This window comes from Trichechus manatus, unplaced genomic scaffold (assembly GCF_000243295.1).
Source record: "Trichechus manatus latirostris isolate Lorelei unplaced genomic scaffold, TriManLat1.0 scaffold00019, whole genome shotgun sequence".
Lineage (NCBI taxonomy): Eukaryota > Metazoa > Chordata > Mammalia > Sirenia > Trichechidae > Trichechus > Trichechus manatus.
The window spans coordinates 15917997-15942451 of record NW_004443955.1 but is presented as its reverse complement, the minus strand read 5'-3'; positions in this window follow the sequence as shown (position 1 = coordinate 15942451).

The window sequence follows — 24455 nt, the reverse complement described above, 5'->3', positions numbered from 1 at the left end:
CCTCATGTGAGAGCGGGGGGCCACGCCTCAAGATGCACCCCTTTCCCAACACACCTTCCCCACCACCACAGAGCCCGCAGGGGTTGGGTAGGGGTGGTGGTGCTGGTCAGGGGTTGCCAACCACCTCCAGAGCTGCAGGGGCCCACCGTCATCTGGCCACGCTCCAGGCCTCCATGCAGACCCCCATGTGTCACCTCAGAGATTGGCCTCGGCAGCGAGTGACTCCTGGGCCTGTGGGCAGGTGAGGCCTGGCCACCTAGGCCTGGTGGGGACTGCGGAGGTAGCAGAGAGCCCTCTCTGGAAGAAGAGATTTCTGAGACCCCGCCCAACTCCTATATGCCGCCTGCCCTCACAATGCTGACCAGCTCCTCTGCCCGACCCAGGTAATACGAACCACCAGTGGCCCACACAGCCTAACGCCCTCTCACAAACCTTGCCTTCCTCCTCCTCCTCCTCCCCACCCCTTGCCTGGGCTCCTTCTTAATGTGCAAAATAGTCAGACGGTAGATTTTTTACTGTTGTCGTAAATGCGAAATGTCAGATGAGATAGTTGATAAGTGAGGAGTAGGTGATCATTATTATTTTTCCTTAAACAATCGAACAACATTTAAAGTAACTTAAATAATAAGAAAATATTTTGTATATTTCCCCAAGTATTTATCATTTTTACAGAGCCCTGGTTGCTCAGTGGTTAAAGCACTTGGCTGCTAACCAAAAGGTCAGTGGTTCAAACCAACCAGCCACTCCACAGGAGAAAGATGTGGCAGTCTGCTTCCATAAAGATTTACAGTCTTGGAAACCATATGAGGCAGTTCTACCCTGTCCTGTAGGGTCACTGTGAGTTGGAATTGACTCGACAGCTGTGGGTTTGGTTTGGTTTGATGTGGTTAGTTATCATTTTGCACACTTTTCATTCCTTTGTGTAGACCCATATTTCCAACTAGTATCGTTTTCCTTCTTGCTGAAAAACTTCCATTAGCTGGTGGATTTGTTGTGTAACATGGATCTGCTAGCGCTGATTCTTTTGTATGCTGAAAACGTCTTTATTTTTCCTTCATTTTTTGAAGATATTTCACAGGACATAGAACTCTAGGTTGACAGTTTTTTTCTTTCAGTACTTTAAAGGTGCTGTTCCACTGTCTTCTCATTTGCATTGTTTCTAACAAGGAATCTGAAGTCATCCTCATTCTTGTTCCTGCTGTGTATAATGTGTCTTTTTTCTCAGGCTGCTTCCAAGATTTTCTCTGTATCATTGATTTTGAACAACTTGATTCTGATGTGCCTTATTGTAGTTTCCTTCTTATTCTTTATGCTTGGGGTTTGTAGAGATTTTTCATATTGGTTTATAGTTTTTATCAAATTTGGAACATATTTGACTATATTTTTCTATATCCCTTCCACCATCCTCTTTTAGGGATTGCAGTTACACATGTATTAGTTGCTGGAAGTAGCCCCATAGCTCAGTAATGTTCCGTGCATTTTAAAAAATGCTTTCTTTCTATGTTTCCTTTTATATAGTTCCCATTACTATGTCTTCAAGTTCACTAACATTTTCTTCTGCAATGCCTAATCTGCCATGAATCTCATCCAGTATGTTTCTTCTCAGACTTTTTAGTCTTCTTCTCTAAAATTTTGTTTTTGGATCTTTAAAAAACATTCTTCCTGTATCTATTTAACATTTAAACACATGGAATAAAGTTATAACAATCGTTTAATGTTCTAATTCTAAGACCCATGTTAGTTCTGGATTAGTTTTGATTGACTATTTTCACTATGGCTTTTTTTTTTTTTTTTTCTTTTTTGCTTCTTTGCATGTCTAGCAATCTTTGCAGGATAGACTTTGTGAATTTTACCCTTGAGCTTCGGTCTGTGTTGTAGTTGAATTACTTGGAAATGGTTTGATTCTTTTCTGGTCTTGCTTTTATGATTTGTTAGACAGGTCCTGCACATTGCTCAGTCTAAGGCTAATTATTTCCAATTACAATGCAAGACCTTCCTGAGTATTTATGAGTTTCTTCCAGTCTGGCCAACGGGAATAGAGAGTATTCCCAGCCCTGTGTGAGCACTGGGCACTGATGTCTAATCCTTTCAGATTTTTCCCCCTGGGTCCACATAGTTTACTCACACACATGCATTAATCAGCACTCTGTGGAATACTCAAGGGGGCCCTCTAAAGATCTCCTGGATTCTCTCCCTTTGCAGCTCTCTTCTTTCCAGTTATCTGTTCTGCCAACTCTTGTCGCCTTGGTCTCCCAGGACTCTTGGCTACTTCTCCTTAACTCAGGACGTTGGCCAGCTGTACTCATATTCCCCTTCCTGTGCCACAGACTAGCTGCTCTCTGAAAGCAGTGAACTGGAGAAAGTTGTGTAGGGCTCTTCATATTTGTTTTCTGTTTCTCAGGAATAACTGTCATTCATTGCCTGATATCCAATATCTTCAAAACAGTTTTTCATATATTTTATTTGTTTGTTTCTTTCTTTCTTTTTCTTCATTCTTTCAGATAAGAGGGTAAATTTATTGCCTCTTACTCCATCTTGTATGAAAGCTGAATTCTCCTTTCCCCTTCTTTACCCAGTTTTTCATATAGTCTAAAATTTACTTTTGAACTACACGGAAATTTTTTTCTCCCATCCAAGTTCTTGGATCCTGTGAATTCCATTTAAGGACCTCTTAAATTGTCCATGAACCCCGGTGTAAGAGCCCTTTCATTAAAAAAATCAAGTGTCCTGTAGTAAAATTACATCTCAATTTTTCACTAACATCTAATTAAAATTTACCATTTTCTTTCAATGTAAATGTATGCTACAAACCACCATAGTATCAACACTCCTGTAACTTTGTCACCACAAAAAATCACAGATATTTTCTCATCAATTTACGTATTTTACAAACATCTTAAAATACTGTATATATTATTGCTACTTCGAAATAATGGTAGTTATTAGTCTGCTCAATTTTATTACTCTATTTGTTAATAAGGAAACACATATTAGTTCATCACTTAAAAAAAATATTCTGATAGCTGCATTTCAACGTAATGTGTTTCCTTTCTAATTTGTATATTTTATTTAATGCATTAAAATAATTATTCTTTGGAAAGCTCTGTGAGCTTCACCCAATTGCCAAAGAAGTCCACAGTATAAAAAAAGTAAAAAGTCCCGGTTCTAATGCATTTAAAATATAATTTGTTTTACACAAAGTTCCTTTACACTCACTTTTTCAGAACAAGCTATTGGCTAATGTGAAGTATGCCTGTAATTTCCATTATTTCCTCTCTGTCAGTATACTTGGGAGTGCTATGGACCAGCGTAATTATACAAGGATGAGGGAGGTAATGAGGTGGAGGGATTCCAGAGACAATTGGTGCTGCTTGTTTCCAGTAAGGAGCCCTGGTGGCATAGTGTTTAACAGCTCTGCTGCTAACCCAAAGGTCAGCAGTTTGAATCCAAGAGCTGCTCCTTGGAAATCCTATGGGGCAGTTCTATTCTGTCCTATAGGGTCTAAATCAGGGGCTTCAGTTGCTTGAAAGCGTGGACCCAAACACTGATTGCTTTGCTAAAGTCAATAGGCAGGTTCAGGAAGCAGTGAGATGTTATCAAGAAATACATGAAAAATAAATAAATAAAGGACCATACAGATAACTCTCACTAATTTTCTTACTAGAAACATCATCCCCATTCCCAGGGATAATCCAGATGATCCAAAAACTTCCACAAGTGGAGTTATTACTGACAAAATGCCAACATCATCCAACTCTTCTTCATCGTCAGAGTGAATTTTTATTTGTGTATTTTTTTATGTATTAAAATATACCTGTAAATGTATACGCAATGTAATGTTTTCAAACCCAAGCACAAATAAAGATTGGATTTATAAAGATACTGATAAAAAGGCAATAATAATGAAAACTAAAAAAAAAAATGAGGTATTTGACTTGCATCAGAACTGGCTTATGACGGTTATGATTACCCAGTTATGGAATGCAGGGTGTTTAGGCTGAAAGCTTGGGACAGAGGCATTGCAGGTTGACGGTTCAGTCCCAATCTAAGAAGATATATAGACAAGAAGAATCTTCCTTACATTTTAGGGGAGTCTTAGTTGAACAAAGCAGAAAGGCACTATTCCCAGTGAAGGTACTACCTCAGGAGGGAAAACAAGGACAAGCAGAAAGCATTGGTGTGTCCCAGGGCAGGCAGACACTGGGGACAGGTGGTATGAGTTTTACCGTAAAAAGGAGTATTAAGAGTGGAAACTCTGAGATTGATTAAGGGTGGGAAAAACTGGAAACGTATAGTGGTGATGGTTGCACAACATGAATGTATTTAGTCACTGAATTGTACATGTGATAAATGTTGAAATGGCAAATGTTTTGTTATGTATATATTTAGCACAATTTAAAAAAAATAAGAAGAGTGTATCCTAAGAAATACCATCCCAAAGGAATGTTAAGAATCCAGGACCTTGCAGTAGGGATGGTTTTACTAGTCATAGTGAGCCTAGGGAAGCCAAAGCCTCTAATATCCAAGTTACTGAGAGGCCATTTACCTCTTTATAGGCAGGTGTCTTAGAAAGCAGCAGCCTTTATTTTCTTACCAAAGTGCCCTTCCTTGGAATGTGGTGACAGCCTGGATCTCACAAGCCATGGTCCCTTTCCTTTCCTTTCCCTCTCCAGGCCCCTTCCTCATACAATGTCATTGTAATGCCCTAGAAGTGCCTTTCTGCCTTCTCGTGTGTTACTCAAATTCTCCCTGTATTTTGTTTGATTCTATTTATGGATTGACGTGTTGAAACAATTGCATCAGCACACTCCTTTCACATATGGAGAAAGCAAGACCAAGGAAGCTTATACTCACAGGTCTCTGGTGCCCATCCAGTGAGTTGTCTCTTCTCTACACTGGGTCTGTATTTCCGTGCTATCGTCTGGCTTCTAAGCGAAAACTTCTACAAAATGACAATTTAACCCCGCAATTAGGTTATTATCACAAGAAAACTTTCCTTTCACCAAGGAGTACCTGGATGTGAGACCCTTTGTTGCCTGTTTCTATCAAAGCCTAGACTTGTGACTTCCAAAACCGTCAGCCGTGATTTATTTAGGTTTATGTTAAACAAAATGTATGAGGAAAAGTGAATTAAGTTTATATGAGCAATTCTGTACTAGTTGCTCAATGACTTAGAGGTGTGGGTTAAAGCCACCAGCATCAATTATGAAGATGATGAAAATAAACATAAACTTAATATTATCTAACAGTACTACCCAAAAACTTGTAATTTTTTTTTTGAAAAATAACTGGAACAATCACAAGCAATTATAGAAACAAGTAGTGTGTAAATTTTCCAGTTCCTTCTAAAAAGTAGAGTATTTGTATTAACAGTTCTGTTGCCTTCAGTGATGAGAGTATGTCCTATCATACCATCGTCCCAATCAGCTCCTGAAGTCAACAACATCAACAAAAGAACACTCCCATCATTTGAGAAGAAAGGGCTTTGAGCAGTTGCTCTAAGAGTTGCCACATCTAACGTTTGTTAAATGATGATATATTAAACCTTACTGATCTCCATATGATTCTGTAAAGAACAGGAAAGATATTCCATTAAAAAGTGGTTCTAAAGTGAACTGTTGGAGAAATCCCATTTTCCTATAGACTTCCATTATCAATTCAGTGATGGGTTTCTCTGGAAGAACCCCCAAGTATATATTTATTAGGAAACATTGGCAAGTAGTAGTTCAAGGAGGTGGCAGGATCAGAGGCTAATTACTGCCTTTAAGGTCTTCAAAGCAAGCTGTTCTCAGCAGGGTTTTGCCAGTCTCGGTTTTCTATTCTTCCTTTAGGCTTCGGGTTGCTCCATCATCCTTTCCAGAAGTCCTACAATTGCTGCAAAGCCTGGTGACCCATGACTCGAGACTCCCAGCTCCCTGTTCTTCTGTTCCCTCCAGAGTTGTGGTCTCCTGCTGCTTACTACAATTCGGCTCACTCTGAAAACTTCTAAAGATGAGGTTTCAGGCTACAGTAAAGAAGGATGGAACAGAGAGGAAGATTACTGAACACTTGCTATATAGCTACATTGGACTAAGAGCATTAATACCCATTTTCTGCTCTAATGCTCACAGCACTGTGAGACAAATATTATTTCAGTTTTACAGATGAGGAACCTATGGCTCAGGTAAATGGTGTAATTTGCCAAAGGCCAAAGGGCTAGTATGGCAGAACTGGATACAGGTCTGCCTGCCTCTAAAGGCCATACTATTTCTATGCCATGTTATAGTTACTTAGGTACCAGCATCCAAAACACGCGACAGTTCCCAAGGAATTCAGCGCTAATGATCGTTGGCAAACATCGTCTTCCACATCAGAAGCTAAAGCTGATCAACTGGAGTTGGAACGACTGATCATGTGACTAGATGAAACAACTTGCTGGCTAGACACTTGAAGACTTAAATGATCCTTAAAGACAAAATGTTTTTAAAGTTTTATTTGAAAATTAATGTTTCTTTTTTTAATAATTTATTTTATTTTTGTTGTTGAGAAGGTACACAGCAAAAACACACCAATTTAAGTTTTTACATGTACAGTTCAGTGACATTGGATACATTCTTCAAGTTTACCATTCTCACCCTCCTCTTCTGAATTGTTCCTCCACCATTAACATAAACTCCCAGCTCTCTAAGGTTCCTATCTATTCTTTCGAGTTGTTGTCAGTTTGAAGCCATGGTATTTTCAATCACCTCATATGCAGATGAAAGCTGGACAATGAATAAGAATACTAAAGAAGAATTGATACATTTGAATTACGGTGTTGGGAAACAATGTTGAATATACCATGAACTGTCATCAGAAGAAAGAACAAATCTGTTTTGAAAGAAGTACAGCCAGAGTGCTCCTTAGAAGAGAGGATGGTGAGACTTATGTCTCATGTACTTTGGACATGTTATCAGGAGCGACCAGTCCCTGGAGAAGGACATCATGCTTGGTAAAGTAGAGGATCAGTGAAAAAGAGGAAGACACTCAACAAGATGGATTGATATAGTGGCTGCAACAATGGGCTCAAACATAGCAATGATTGTGAGGATGGCGCAGGATAAGACAGTGTTTCATTCTGTTGTACACAGGGTTGCTACGAATTAGAACCGATTAGGCAGTACCTAAAAACAACAAAAGCAGATCTTAAAAGAGCATAATGCTTAAGGCAGGCATTCTTTACCAGTTAAGCTAAACAAATGTTTGGTTTTAAGAAGACTTCAGGGAATATTTTTGGTTTAACGTTTAAAGATTATTTTAGGGTAATAGTTTCAGGGGTTCATCTAGCCTCCATGGCTCCAGAAAATCTGGATTCTATGAGATTTTGAAATTTTGTTCTGCATTTTTATTCTTTTAATTAGGTTTCTTCTATAGAGTCCTTGATCAAAATATTCAGTAATGGTAGCCAGGCACCATCCAGTTCTTCTGGTCTTATGGCAAAGGGAACAATTGGTCATGGAGGCAATTAGCCACACATTCCATTTTTTTTCTTCTATTCCTGACTCTCCCTCTTCCTCTGTTGCTCCAGGCAAATAAAGACCAATTGTGCCTTGGATGGCCACTTGCAAGCTTTTAAGACCCCTGGCACTACCAAACTGGGAGGTAAAACAGAAGCAGTAAACACATTATTAGGTCAATTAACTGGGATGTCCCATGAAACCATCCTTGGTTTGGAGGTTTGTTTCCTTAGTTTGCAAGCTGTGAAGGATTAAATTTTGTCCCCCAAAAATATGTATTAACTTGCCTAGGCTGATTCCCAGCATTATGCAATTGTCTTCCATTTTGTGATCTGATATAATTTCCCTCCCTTTTGTGGTATTGTATAATTACCTTCCATTTTATGTGTTGTAAATCCTAACCTCTGCCTGTGGTTATAATTCCATTTGTGAATGGGTTGTGTTTGTTATGTTAATGAGGCAGGATTAGGTATGTCAATGAGGATTCTGTTATGTTTATTAGGTTATTGAGGCAAGATTAGGGTGTATCTTGAGTCAATCTCTTTTAAGATAAAAAAGAAATTAAACCAGCAAATGAGAGAAGCAGAGATGAGGCAAAAGAGATGCCAAGCCACATGAAGACTGCCCAGGAGCTCAGAACAGACAAGGACCATCCTCCACACCTGACAGAGAGAAAAGCCTTCCCCTAGAGCTGGCACCCTGCATTAGAACCTCTAGCCTCCTAAACTTTGAGAAAATAAATGTGTTAAAGCCACCCACTTGTGGTATTTCTCTTGTAGCGGCACTAGATAACTAAGACAGAGGCTTAGAGAAATTTTAAGGAAATTTTTATATTAATCAAGGCCCTTAAAACTATTCTAATATGTCCATTAGGGACCACAGAAGTCATACATCTCACAAACTGATTTAATTCCATTGCAAACACTTCAATGGAAGACCACCATCACAGAAAAATGAAGGAAGAGAACAACTCTGTTTATCTGCCTTGATTAATCTCCACAGAGTTCTAGATGTACTATGCCAAAAGGTTATTATAAAACCTCATTAGTTTTTGTACTGGAATTCTCAAATAACAGTATGTCTTTGGAAGTTATACCACATCCCAAGTTCAGTTACAAGTTTAATAGAAATAGAAGGCAATCTGACCTTATCCTCACTCTGGGATCTCTTGTTCCATAATGAACCCTGCTTTAGGGTCTCACTGTTCTCTCATGGGTCCCAATGCCTTTGGTGGTCACTAGATACTGCAAGACAGTGGTTTTCCCTTCACTTCTACATTATGAAAAGAAATTATCTCACTAAATGACCTTGCTTCTGCTCTGTTGCAGCTTAACTGTAATTTTTATTTCTCCCTAATGTTTAATGTCTTTAAATTTTTTTTTATAACTTTCTGGTGATTATTTTAAGCATATAGAACACACATAATTTGGCCATGACTACACCTATCAGTGAGGAAATAAAATCCACCTAATTTACATCAGATTGATGTCAAAAAATGCAAACAGCATCTTTTTACTTATTATTTTTAGGTCCAATCCCAAGAAGCAAGTAGCTAGAATGTTACAAAGGAACTGTGTTGTTCTCCACAACATCGCGTGGCTCTCATTTTAAAATAAGAATTTAAGGGGATGGTATGGTTAAGATTACTGCCTATGAAGACAGACCAATGTGGTTTATAAGTCCGGCTCCCTCATTTCCTAGCCGTGTGACCTTGTATGAGTTAAACGTTCTGAGCCTCAGTCTCTCCATCTGTGAAATGGGTGTAACAGTAGCACTGACACCTAACAGTGTGGTTATAACAGGGTGGGTAAGAGGATTAAATAAGATGATCCACGGAAGGAGATCATCATGGTGTTCTCATTACTATTAGATCATATCCCAAATTCAGAGATTTGAAACTCTAAGCTAAAATAGAATCTGAACGTGGTCCCACCTGTTTCCAATAAAAAGCTAAATTTATTCCATATCAATTAATACCACGTAGATATTCTCACACATTAGCTATTAAAAGGTAGAATTGATTCAAATGTTTGGGCTTCATGGCCCCTCATTTGACAATGAAATGAGATTGGGGCAAAATGTCATCATCCAAATCACTGCTATATTTTATTTTAGTTCTGTTTCTTGTCCAAATATGCAGTGCCTAAGCCCTAACTCTTCCCACTATTGCTAACGCTGGTGGCATTGACCTTTGACACCAGTAGGGACCACTGTCTGCAGGCTGAGTGCATGAGCATTTCCAAGTTAATAAGGAATCCATTTGTACTTCTTTGTTAAACTTGGCTGGCAAAGGATATTTTATACTCAGCATAAAACCAGACCAAACCATTTTCCTTCGAGTCGATTCTGACTTGCAGCAACTCCATGTGTGTCAGAGCAGAACTGCGCTCTGTAGGGTTTTCAATGGCTGTGATCTTTCAGAAGTAGATTGCCAGGACTTTCTTCCATGGCACCTCTTGGGTGGATTTGAACCAATTTGAACTTGGCTAGTAGTCAAGCGCTTAACTGTTTGTAACACCCAAGGACTCCATACTTTGTATAAGTTCTTATAAAAGCAAGTTCCCTCTTAAACAATAAAATAGTCTTCCTTATAATGAAAACCCGTTGCCATTGAGTCGATTCCAACTCATAGGAACCCTACAGAACAGAGTAGAACTACTCCATAGGGCTTCCAAGGAGCAGCTGGTGGATCGAACTGCCAACCTTTTGGTTAGCAACGTATCTCTTGACCACTGCACCATGAGGGCTCCTATAATGAAAAGGCAGTGCAAAAAATGATGATAATAATAATTATTTTATGATTCAAAATGAATTTTGAAAGGCAAAAAATCCAGACTACAAAGCTGTTTTCACCCTGGGAGGAATTTCTGCCTTCTGACCATTTCAAAAGGAACCCTGGTGTTGGAGTGGTTAAAGCGCTTGGCTCGAACCCACCAGCCACACCATGGGAGAAGAATGTGGCAATCTGTTTCTGTAACAATTTACAACCTTGGAAACCCTATGGGACAGTTCTACTCTGTCCAATAGGGTTGCTATGAGTCGGAGTCATGGGTTTGGTTTTCTGATTTGGCCGTCTCATATATGCACCAGATTCTGCTACAACCATCTCAAGCCCAGGCCAAGCCCCCTCTTCAGCTCCTCCTCAGCATTAGAGATTCTGCAAATGAGTGTTGTTGGTTCACAGGGGGTTCCATCACAGAAAACTTGGTGTTGATCTTTGGATGCCTGCAGGCCAGCAATCTGTGCTACAAGTTTATCCCTCCTAGGGAAAAAAAAAAAAAAAAGGAAGGAAGGATGAGACAAGAGGATGGAACCAATACAAGCATCTGTAACAAGCTAATTGGACCCTTGTGGGCCACCCAGCAGGCCCAGAATTAAAACAAACAGAGCCTCGCTTTGCACATTTTCAGTTCCGTGCCCACCCGGTCCATGGGCGTTTCCCTTTACTCCTCCTCAGACCCTCATTTTAGAGGGCCTAATTATGAGCCTCTCTGAAGGATCACACGCCAGTCCTCATCTAAAAAGAATACGGCATTTTGCCTCTGAACCAGACACTGTTAGAAGTTGGTAATTAGTATGACTTGTTAATGGAGTTTGGCTGTGATTAAGCAGTGATGGAGTGTGAGTTTGGTGCCTGTCAGTGGGGAAACCTGGGAGGGTGAGAGATGTTTAATGAGACACCTGTTGTTGGGGGCCCACTGGGGCTTGCTGCAGCTGATTGGCATTTGGCTGCTGTGCGCGCAGGGGTGGGGGCTGGGCTGAGCCTGGCAGGTGGTTGGCACGTGTGAGCCCGCCTCTCCCAGCCAACCAGAGCTGGCTGCATTTCCGACCCGTCTGGCCACGGCAGCACTCACATGTTCCTACGTCATCTGGGCTGACTAATGATGTGCTTGACTCCTACCCTGCGGGAGAAAGACCCTCCCCCCAGCTCCCCCATGACCCTACCCCATGCCAAATACGAGACTAGGCATCGAGCCTCCCACCCTCCCCGTGAGGCAGTACAGTCTCCATACCCAGTATGTACAACAAAGGGGAGATTCAACTGTTCGCCCCAGTTCACACAGCTACCTTCAGGGCCAGATGGACTGTACTCAGAGACAGCACCTCTCAAACTTTAAAAGGATCCCTAGGCAGCATGTTAAAATGCAGTGTCAGATTGAGTAGGTCTGAGGCTGAGCTGGAGATTCTGCTTCCCTAAGGAGCTGGTGGAGCCCTGGTGGCACAGTGGTTAAGAGCTCGGCGGCTAACCAAAAAGTCACCACTCGAATCCACCACCCGCTCCTTGGAAACCCTATGGGGCAATTCTATTCTGTCCTATAGGGTCGCTATGAGTCAGAATCGACTTGATGGCAACAGGTTTGGTTTTGGTTTGGTTTAAGGAGCTGGCGGAGTCCCTGGGTGGTATAAACCGTTAACGCTCAGAGGTGCATCAGAAGAAAGTCCTGGCAACCTACTTAGGAAAAATCTGATCGAAAACCCTGTGGAGCACAGCTCTACTCTGACACACAGTGAATCACTGTCATGAGTCAGAATCGACTCGATGGCAACTAGTTTTAAGGAGCTGGCGGGTGGTGCCCATGTTACTGCCCAAGGCCCAGACTCTGAATGCAAGTCTATAGGATAATTTATTGTATTGGAGTTAAACAGATCTCATAAAAGAGATTTGCTTCTTGTACATTTACATTTTATGATTAAGACCACGTCATGCTTTTTTTAAGGAAGAAAGAGAAGGGAAACATATAGAACCAGGGTGGATTATCCAATAGGCAAGGTTAAGCACAATTTCACTTTTTCTTACCACATTAAAGACTCTGCTACCAGGGTATGGCTGGCATCTGTCTCTCTCCCAACCTCACAGCACCTTGCTACAGAATCAAAACCTCTTTTCAAATTTACAATCCCTGACAGGGGCAGATGTCTCAGTAAGCAAGGTAAGCACAGGCTTACTTGTGCTTACTTACTAATCTGTAGTGAACAATTTTGCATGAGTTTCCCTTCATCAGAGATGTGGTGATCTTTGATGTGGTGAAACCCGTGTGAAATTGCTCACTACAGATGATCTGGTAAGCAAGGTAAGCAAGGAGCTTATCTTGCCTATCGTTTAATCCGCCCCTGCATAGACCTATCACACCTCATCTTTGCCTAAAAACAGAGCCTGATGCACAAATGTTCAGGAAGGCTCTACCTTCCTGCTAACCCTAAATACGTGTGGTGGAAGGGGCAGGTGGAAGCAGCACCAACATGTGGGAGAAACCTGAAAAATTACTGGAGGCCCAAGCTCCACACAAATGCACTCACAGAACTTTTCAGGAGGGAAAAGGGAATCTGGTTTTGGGGACTCCACTCCTTCAGGTACCTGGGATTCAGCTGCAACTGGTCGCCATTAAGCCTGACCCCATCCCCGCCTAGCAGTTCCCTGCCCAAATCCACTTGAAAAACACCACCCTTTCCAGGTCAGTGACCAGGGCGCTAGGGGAAAAAGTCCTTTGTTGTTTCCAGACAATTGTTCCAGGTGGAATGTTGAGCCCAAACACATGCAGAAAGCCACAAAGGCAGCCACAGCCACCTGGCCCAGGTTAGGCCTAGGCGCAGGTGGAGCCATCTGCCAGGCCTCCACCTGAACTTCCCAGTGACTCAGCTTACAATTCATGTCACATTTTTTCAGATGATCAGATGAAGCTTTTCAGAGCTGGAAAAGAGACCCACAGCCTCCAGCCAAAGTAGACAAATTTGGGTAATGTAGGGAGAGCACAAAAAAATGCCTGAAGAACAGAACAATTTCAGATGCCCTCAGGCCCCAAAACATATTCAAAACAGATACAACTACTTGGGTGATCACCAAAACAAAAGAAACTGCTTTGTCTTAAATTCCACTGATTATTAAGGATAAAAAGGATTTTGTTCTGATTATCCAGATAACTATCTCATTTCTTGGCTTCACTTGACTGGGGGAGACCAGGTAAAAAGGAAGTGCAATCTTACATCAAGTATATTTTCCTTGTATTAAAGTGATCAGGGTGTTAACTTATTTTTCTAGAGAAGTAAAATATTTAGCTTGTGTGGACTACTTTAATTTTGAATCCGATCAAAAAAATAAATATTATATTAACCACAATTTGATCTGCTGAAAGACAAGACTCAAAGAATAAAGTTATGTAAATAATATTTTTATATGTATTCGCTTTCTTTACATCTACTCCCATACATCATAGTATGAGGTGTTTTTCAGGTTATTCATATGTGAAGTTTCCAATAGTAAAATATGCTTTGGACCTTCTAGAAGGATATTGAAGTTCTAGATCTGCCACTCAATAGATTCTGTATGTTTTTGGTGAACATGGGAATTAAGGACTGTCATATTCCAGATGCTTATAAGAGATATGGATATGTTTATGAGATTTCGTTTTTTTTAATTTTCAAGTACCAAAAGTGCTACATCTCAAGGATTCATCTGAAAAAAGAGTATGCAAGATGCTTCATGGTAGAGTGAGTAAACACAGATATGGAGACAGATGGAGTTGGATGAGAATCCTCATTCTTCCAAGTACTAGCTGGGTAGCCTTGGACCAGTGACTTAACTTCTTTGTGCCTCAGTTTCTCCATTAGAAAGTTGGAAACAATAATGTTACCTTGGAATATTGTTATGATATTTACACATATAAGTAATGGAAAATTCCTGGTGTATGGCAGACATGCAATAAAAACTGAGAAGGGTTTATCTTGCTCACTGGTTAGTCACAAACATTTCCCACATGGCATACCCTACCAGTATTACACTGCTGAACAGCCCCCAACAGCAGCAGCTTGGGGTGTCTGTTTAACCATTACATTATGTTACATTACACTATGGGAACAGCAACCAGTCCAATATCTAGCCAAACCACTGGACTTATTGACTATCTAAGGTGACACATAAAATTAACCATCACAATAAGACATCAATATTGGTTCATCATTTTTAACAAATGCAAGATGTTAATGCTAGCAGAAACCATGTGTAGAGGGAGAGGGGACATGTGGGAACTCTATACTTTCTGTATAATTTTTCTGTAAACCTAAGACTGCTCAAAAAGATAGTCTATTAAAAAATAATTAAAAAGAAAAAAAGGCCCACTGCTACTGCCTAAATCCAAGACATCATCACCTGGAATATTGCAATAGCCTCCTAACTAATTGGTCTTCTTGATTCAGTTCTTATATTCAACCCTCTGTTCCCTCCCATAGTTTATGTCCATGGCAGTCAAAGTGAATATACATTAGAATCTACAGCTTAACAAGATCCCCAGGTGATTCTTATGTATACACAAGAATCTACAAGTTAACAAGCTCTGTAGGTGATTCTTATGAATACATAAGAATATGTATGACAGTATGATACATAAGAATCACCTGGGGATCTTGTTAAGCTGTAGATTCTGATTCAGTATATCTAGAGTGGAAATGTAAATTCTCAGCAGGGAGTCAAACCTAAAATGAATGATTCGAAGCCCTACTCTAGAGCTTGTGCCCTGAATTTGGACTTCTAGCCTCCTAAAGGAAACCCTGGTAATGTAGTGGTTAAGTCTTATGGCTGCTGAGCCTCCTAAACTGTGAGAAAACAAATTTCTGTTTCGCTTGTGATATTTCCGTTACAGCTGCACAGATAACTAAGACGGGGTGGGAGAGTGGGCAAGTAAGTGTAGCGGAGGCAGGTAGTGGGTGGCTGGACCAGGTAGGGCCTTGGGCAAGTACGAGGATTTTGGCTGTTACTTTGTGTCTTTCAAGTCAGAGTGATCTGATCTGACTTATGTTTTGGCTCCTTGGTGATCTTCATGTGGCATGGCATCTATCTTCCCCCATCTCTGCTTGCTTGCTTCCTTGCTTAATCTGTTCTTTTAAATCTCAAAAAGATTGAGTTAAGACACACCCTCCACTAATACTAACTTATTAATATAACAAAGAAAACTCATTCCCAAAAGGGATTATAACCTCAGGTATAACCCAAACCCATTGCCATCGAGTCGATTCCGACTCATAGTGACCCTATCGGACAGAGTAGAACTTCCCCTTAGGGTTTCCAAGGAGCGTCTGGTGGATTCGAACTGTCAACCTTTTGGTTAGCAGCCGTAGCTCTTAACCACTACTCCACCACGGTTTCCAATCTCAGGTACAGGGGTTAGGATTTATGACACATTTCCAGGGGACACAATAGAATTCATAACACCTCCCACCTCCTGGCCTCCCGTCCTAGCACCCTCTTGCCGGCTCACTCTGGTCAGTTTACTGAGCTCCATATTGGTTCTGAAGATGACAAGCCCCCCTCCCCAGCCACTTGGACTTTCCTGTCCACCTACCTGGAATGCTCTTTCCCCAGCTCTCCCACAGACTCACCCCCTCACTCCCTTCTGTTCTCTGCTCAAATCCCAGAGGCCTTTGCAGACGACTCTATACAAAGTAGCAACCCTCCCACACCTCCCAAGACCTTCTTCTCTTCCTTACCTAGCTTTATTTTCTCCACAGCATTCCTCACCTTGGCCACATTATGTCTGGTGTTTCATAGATGTTGATATCCTGCTCCCCCCATTGAGGGCAACGGCTTTGTTCTGTTCCTTGCTAAATGCCCAGTGCCTGGAAATAGTAGCTGGTATACCACAGAAACCTGACCACTAAATGGAGGAATAAACGAATGAATGAAGGATTCCTGCCAAATAGCAGGCCCTATGTGAATATTTGTTGAATGACTGAATGGAATTTGTTCTTCTAATAAGGCTTCTCTCTAAAATAAGACTCAGCATCCTGAAAGGCACGGACCATATCTTCAGACTATGGCATGTTTTAGTTAGCAAAAAAAGATCCAGCCAGGTGAGAAAAATGGAAACCCAGAGGCAAATGAATACTAATCAGGGGCAAGAGGGGGCTTGAACCCAGAACCCTCAGCTTGCCCATTGCCTTGTCCTTGCCACCCCTTCTGTTAGGCCCATCGCACCCTAAAGATTGTGGGTAAAGAGCGAGAGTGCAAGACGTATTGGTCACATGACTGTCTGAGCTGGCCTCTGCTTCTGTGAATGTTCCAGATTTCCTTACAGATCTCACAAGGAAGACGCATTGCCTCCTTCCTGTCTCAGACCAGAAGAGTGAAAGTTGATGACCTGGAGTAACTCCCAGTACAGCTGCCTGGAAGAATGTCACCATGTGGGCGCTTGACGTGCCTTGGGTACTACACAGAGGGGCTGTCTTACCAATGCTGGGGAGTCAGTGGTCCAACAGACCCTCATGAAGCCCACTATCCAGGAGAGAGACACCCTAGACGTGCACTGATGCCTCTGCCATCACTTGGACCATTGCAATAGCTTCCTAACTGACTGGTCTCCTTGATTCAGCCTCTTCGCCAGTGAGTTCCATGTTCAGATTCCCCCTCCCCAGCAAGAAGGAGCCACAAACCTAAGGTGGCAGTGTCCAGAGCTGCATGGAGCCTGACCAAAATGGAGAAAACACCCTCAGCCCCATCCCCTGTGGTAATGAGCAGCTGGCACCAGGAGAGTGCACAGGAGAGGCAGCCGTCCTTGGGAATCCTGGCGCTCCATCATCCGAATCTACTTGGGGCTGAGGCAGACAGAGCCTGAAGACATCTGCGAGAGTCAGGCAAGTCAGGATATAGGAAGGGAAGACCCAACCACAGGCAGGTGCAGAAGAAATGCATGGGCAGCCAGAGGAGGGTAGGCAGAGTGTGTGCAATGTAAGGAAAAAGGGGTACGCAGATAAGGCCTAACCAAAGAGGATGTCATAACCTTGTACCCTTGACCCGGAATTCCTATAAATGCCACTGCATGTCATTCAATATTTGATGTTTGGGATTATATTTGTTGTTAGCTACCCTCAAGCGGCCGTAACTCATGGAGACCTCATGCACAACGCAATAAAATTCTGCCTGGTCCTGCTCTGTCCTCATGATCAGTTGTGGATTAGAGCCTTGTAATTCATGAGGTTTTCGTTTGCTAATTTTTAGAAGCAGATCACCAGGCCTTTCTTTCTTGTCCATCTTAGTCTGGAAGATCCCCTAAAACCTGTTCAGCATCGCAGCAACACGCAAGTCTCCACTGGCAGACAGGTGCTTGCTTTGCATTAGGTGCATTGGCCGGGAATTGAACCCAGGTTTCTGGCATGGAAGGTGAGAATTCTACCACCGGTGTCCCTTGGAGTATATTTAATTTAACCATACTATAATAGAGTGTGTATCTAGTTCACATTCCTGAGTGTGGGTTTAGTCATTCTCAACAAATGCTTTTGTTTTCTTCCTATAATTCCAAAAAAAGATCCTTTCAGGCTATCACTTGGTTGGATCTTTTTTGCCACCTTCCCACTGAAATATGTAGTTCAAACATGTGCTCCCTGTCCTTTGGTAACTATTTACTGACTCTGTAATTAAGATCCCAGTGCATTGCCTGGAATGAGTAGAACTAAGAACTCTTAGGATGTGGTCTTAATCAGGCTTATGTCTGTCAAGGTGCATATGTATATCATATAGTACAGTATGATGTTCTAAGCCTCTCATATGTTATCTAATTTAATCCAGAGAGTAGGCATGATTCTGTCCATTTTTACAAATGAGAAAAATTGGAGAAAATAGGTGGCTATACATCCCATTTGGTCTAAACTTATTGCTCCAGTGTAATTATTATGTAGCACTTTCCTTCGCTCTCAACATTGGCCCAGTTTGAATGATGAATTCCACACTCCTATGACTCCCAGCCACAGTCATGTTTGTACTATGGCACAAACAGTTTTCACTCATCTACTACCGAAAGGTTGGCCATTCAAACCCACCCAGTGGAACCATGGAAGAACGGCCTGATGATCTGCTTCCACAAAGATTATAGCCAAGAAATCCCAATGGAGCAATTCGACTCTGTCACACATGGAGTTGCCATGAGTCAAAATTGACCAGACAGCAATGGATTTTTGTTGCTGTGTTACGACTGCCAGCCAGTTACTGTAGAGTCGACTTTGACTCATGGTGAGCCCATGTGAGGTTGATAGGGTTTTTAATGCTGATTTTTCAGAAGTAAATTGCCAGGCATTTCTTCTGAGGCACCTCTGGGTGGACTTGAACCGCCAACCTTTCTGTAAGCAGCTGAGCATGTTAACTATTTGCACCATCCAGGGATTCTAGGATGAGTAAAACATCCCAAGAACAGAAGAACGGATGCCTTTAACTTGATTCTACTCACCAAATCTGTCCCCTCCAGCATTTCTAACACTTTTTTTTTTGTACTATCATGGATTGAATTGTGTCCCCCCGCCCAAAATATCTGTCAACTTGGCTAGGTCATGATTCCCAGTATCGTATGATTGTCTACCATTTTGTCATCTGATGTGATTTCCCCATGTGTTGTAAATCCTATCACTATGATGGAATGAGATGGATTAGTGGTGGTTATATTGATGAGATATAAAAGAGATAAGCAAACAGAGAGACATGGGGACATCATACCACCAAGAACGCAGTGCTGGGAGCAGAGCGCATCCTTTGGACCTGGGGTTCCTGTGCCGAGAAGCTCCTAGTCCAGGGGAAGATTGATGACGAGGACCTTCCTCTAGAGCAGACAGAGAAAGCCTTCCCCTGGAGGTGATGCCCTGAATTTGGACTTGTAGCCTACTAGACTATGTCAGAATAAATCTCTCTTTGTTGAAGCCATCCACTTGTGGTATTTCTGTTATAGCAGCACTAGATGATTAAAACATGTACCAGTAAGTATCCCTATCCAGGGGAATTGTGCTTACCTTGGACTTCACACAGTCTGGGGAAAAAAAAACTAGAGAGGCTCAGTGATTCAGCAGGCAACAGGCAGCATACATGCTGGCCACAGAACCTCTTTGCCTCTCACCAACTTCAAAACAAAGCATCACTTATTTGGATGCAGGGACGGATTACCTAATAAGCAAAGTACGCACAGGCTTTCTTGTGCTTACTTACTAATCTGTAGTGCACAATTTCATGTGAAATTGCAGAAACAGGTCTGTGCTCACTAGTCTTACCTCACCAGCTAGACTGTAAGTGGCCTGTGGGGCTTTTATTCCCTTTATTTAAACCAACATCACCTGCCACTGAACTATGAACAAGATGCCCCAATCTAGCCAAAAGTTCCTTTCCAGTCTGATCTTTATAAAGGGTGACCAACTCCTCCCAGTTTGTCTGGGACTTTTCTGGTTTGAGCACTGAAAGTCCCACAACCAGGGAAACCCTTCAGTCCCAAACAAACCAGGATGTTTGGTCACCCTACCTACCTGTCCAGTCCAAACAAACATTAAGGTTTTTCTTGACAAATCTTTAACCCCAGTCTGAAATGTCCTCACCCCATTCTCTGCCTTTCAAAATCCAATTGTTGACTCATGGTGACCCCATGTGTGTCAGAGTAGAACTGCGCTCCATAGGGTTTTCAATGGCTCATTTCTCGGAAGTAGATCTCCGGGTCTCTCTTCCGAGGTTCCTCTGGGTGGACTGACACCTCCAATCTTTCGGAACATTAACCATTTGCACCACCCAGGGATGTGTCTTTCAAAGCCAGGTTCAAATGGAATTCCCCTCATCAGACATTCCTTTATCACAATCTTTATCACATGCCCCTCTCCCAAAGTGTCTAGCCTTGTTACATGTCCTGGTATCACAGCTAATCACCCAATGCCCGAGATCCCATTCTCTGTGCAGCCGTCTCCCCACCAGGAGAATCTTAAGGGCAGGGCTATGCTGTGCACATCTTTTCACCCCTCAAATGCTTGCATGGTTCTAGGTACTCATCAAATGGGCAGACACTCAATAAGCACTTGCTGTTTGATTAATTGGTTTGATCTCTAGGGCCACCCAATCTAGGGATCCCCGGAGGGCCAGGCAGGAGTACAATGGAAATTCTCAAACTGACTGTACTCTTTCCATTCCAGCTAAACAATTTAGTAAATAACACTAAAACCTTAAATCGGCAGAGCACCAGAACTGCTCAATGTATAGTCTGTTTATAATCGATGCATCGTGTGCTACGTTCTTTCTGGTTCTGCTGATTGATGCAGGTAAGAGTTTGCAGCAGTGCAGTTCGCCTCCAAGAAATGAGGGACAGTTATCATACAACTAGCTGGGTCATCTGGAATAGTGATCATTACATACCCTGCTCAGGAAATTGCAGAGGCTGCATTTTTAAAATGAATATAAAGTCTAAAAGGAATTTTGACAAGTCAGAGTCACCAAAGTCAAAGTAGGCCACTCTGACTTGAGCTGTCAATTTGGTGTTAGGGAAGACACTGGAAGATTAACACCCTTTCGGGATGACCCAGCTGTTCTATTGAAGGTGATAACATGCAATCAGATGCGGTAAGGAACAAAGAGAGAGGGAGCCCAGGCAACAATGGGGATCTTTCAGGTCTAATGACTGGGAGCTCCTACTTATTTTTCCAAAAGTGGTGATGTTTATTTTTTATTTAAAAAATCTGAGTTGCTTTGCTTTCCAACCTGCATAAACCACAAGAAAGCAAGACTTTCATTGAGTATTTTTTCCTCCTGTTACTATTTCATTATGCTGATTTTCAGGAAGCTGCTATATAAAATAAAGATCCCTTTATAAAGAGAGAGGGGATCTCTCTCTCTCTCTCTCTAAATATACAACACACTATATATATATTTATTTATAATGTATCAATACTTAACATATAAATGTATTTTATAATATATTTAATATGTATTGAATATTTATACTCACATGTAAATATATTATGGGGCCCTGGTGGTGCAGTGGTTAAGAGTTTGGCTGCTAAGCAGTTCGAATCCACCAGCCACTCCCTGGAAACCCTATGGGGCAGGTCTACTCTGTCCTATAAGATCTCCATGATGGCAACACGTATAGATATATATATATTTATATTTATTAAAAAAAAAAAAAACCTGTTGCTGTCGAGTTGATTCTGACTCATGGAGACCCTCCCTATAGGACAGAGTAGAACTGTCTCATACGGTTTCCAGGGAGCAGCTGATGGATTTGAACTGCCAACTTTTGGTTAGCAGCCATGGCTCGTCATAGCTCTTAACCACTAAACCACCAAGGCGCCAACAATTATATAGAGATATATATATTTATTTAGAGAGACAGACAGATAAGCATCCACATACATGCTGTCTCATTAGCAAGAAAAGTGCAGGACATACTGAAAAAAGTCATGATAATTGCCATCAAGTCTGACTCCCAGTGACCCTATAGGACAGAGTAGAACTGCCCCACAGTTTCCAAGGCTATAATCTTTAGATTACAGAATGCCACATTTTTATCCCATGAAGCAGCTGGTGGATTCAAACCACCGACCTTTGGGTTAGCAGTCGAGCTCTTAACCACTGCACCACCAGGGCGCCTTCATCTAAAACCAGTTCTCCTTTAAGGTCTCAGGTGAACTGGCATCAAAATGCTCTCAAGGACATTCTTAGAGCCCAGCTAAACAACATGTTAAGAGCAAGGACATGTATCTCCAGGATCCTGCCCTATTTTCTAGTCAAATGGAGCCCTGGTGGTGCAGTGAGTTAAGAGCTCAGCTGCTAACCAAAACAGGTCGGTAGTTCGAATCCACCAGAGGCTCTTTGGAAACTTTATGAGGCAGTTCTACTCTCTTCTATAGGGTCGCTATGAGTTGTAAGCAACATGACAGCAACGGGTTTGATTTTGGTTTTTTGGAGATACAGTGAACACAATATACTCGAATGTTAATTTTACATTTTGCATTAAAAAAAGAGACTGGTTTATTTCCCAAATGTGTAGCAACACCATGCACTCCAGAATTCAGTACCTATGCTTCTCCAATTTCTAATATCTCTATCAAAATTCTTTAAGAGTTTTGGAGGCTCCGTGTATCATATGGTGTCACCTATAAATTACAGTTTCCTCTGCTCATACCATCATCGCTATGTTTGAGCCCATTGTTGCAGCCACTGTGTCAATCCATAACAACGATCGTGGGGATGGCACAGGACCAGGTAGTGTTTTGTTCTGCTGTACACAGAGTCACTATGAGTAGGAACTGACTCCAAGGCACCTAACAACAACAACTTCTCACACACCTGTCCTCCCAGGAAACAGCAATTTAGTCCATCCCCCTTGCCGTCAAGTAGATTCTGACTCATAGTGATCTTACAGGACAGAGTAGAACTGCCCCATAGGGTTTTCCAAGGCTGTAATCTTTATGGAAGCAGACTGCCACATCATTTTCCTGAGGAGCAGCTGGTGAGTGCAAACTGCCAACCTTCGTTTAGCCACTGAGTGCTTAACCATTGTGCTACCAGGGCTCCTATCACTAAACTATACCTAAAACCAAAACGAAACCCTCTGCCGTCGAGTCCATTCCAACTCACAGCTACCCAATAGGGCAGAATAGAACTGCCCTATGGGGTTTCCAAGCGGCGCCTGGCGGATTTGAACTGCCGAACTTTTGGTTAGCAGCCATAGCACCTAACCACTACACCACCAGAGCTTAGGGAGGCTTATTTAGGCATCCTGAAAAGGTGAAGACAGTTCTTTGTGGTTTAAAATGACTGCTCTAAATGGACAATGTAAAGCTTTTGTGTTTTGTTCTTATTATTGTTTTAATTTGGTGACAGGTAACAAAGAACAAGGGAGATATCAGAAAATTAAAAAGAAAATAAGGCAAAGGATAGAATAAGTAACACCAGAGCAAATATGCAGCAGCCTTTCTTCTGATTCTTCCTTCATGTTTTTCCTATAGCTTTTATTTCCAACTATTTTAAATGAGCACTTACTCAATCTGCTAGGATCTACAGTTTCCCTTAGGTAGAGTTAAGAACTCATTTGGGGATCTCCAAAGATATTTGCTTAGTCCTATAGTAAGCTAATTATTGTTGTTGTTAGTTGTGACCCCATGTACAACAGAACAAAAGTTGTCCAGTCCTGTGCCACCTTCATGATTCTTTGTATGTTCAAGTCCATTATTGCACCCACTGTATATTTTGAGTATTTTCCAGTTGAAGAGGCTCATCTTCCAACACTATATCAAGCAACATTCTTTTGGGATCCCCAGGGTTTTCAAACCCACCCAATGGAGCCATGGAAGAAAGGCCTGATGATCTGCTTCCACAAAGATTATAGCCAAGAAATCCCAATGGAGCAATTCGACTCTGTCACACATGGAGTTGCCATGAGTTAAAATTGACCAGACAGCAATGGATTTTTGTTGTTGCTGTTACGACTGCCAGCCAGTTACTGTAGAGTCGACTTTGACTCATGGTGAGCCCATGTGAGGTCGATAGGGTTTTTAATGCTGATTTTTCAGAAGTAAATCGCCAGGCATTTCTTCTGAGGCACCTCTGGGTGGACTTGAACCTCCAACCTTTCTGTAAGCTAATTTTTGGAAGTCAGTCACCAGGTCTTTCTTCCTAATCTGTCTTAGCTTGAAAGCTCCACTGAAACCTGTCCACCATGGGTGACCCCGCTGGCATTTGAAATACTGGTGGCATAGCTTCCAGCATCATGGCAACACACAAGTCACAAAGTAGGACAAACTCACAGATGGTTGAGGTAAGTTAATCATTAGCAATTATGAATAACTCTAAAATACAGGATGAAGTATATAAAAGCAAATTAGATTTATCTTTAATAGCAGGAGGAAAAGCGTAGAAATATGCTCAATATACGAGGAGTCAAGAATGTTCTTTGAGTCTAGCCCCTGGTTCTCCTATAAGCTAGCTTTGCAAACATACACAATTCCAGTTGTTTCTCGGAGACTCGACTTCCACACCAGTGCACTGATGAGGTTAGACCAGATGAACCTTAACATTTCCTACAGTCATAGTAGTCCATCAGTCTATAAGGAAGAAAAGAAATAGACGTAGATTCCAGCACAACTAGATGGTGCCCGGCTACCTCCACCAGCTGCTCTGACAGGAATCACAGTAGAGGGTCCCAGACAGAGCTGGAGAAAAATGTAGAACAAGATTCTAACTCAAAAAAAAAAAAAAAA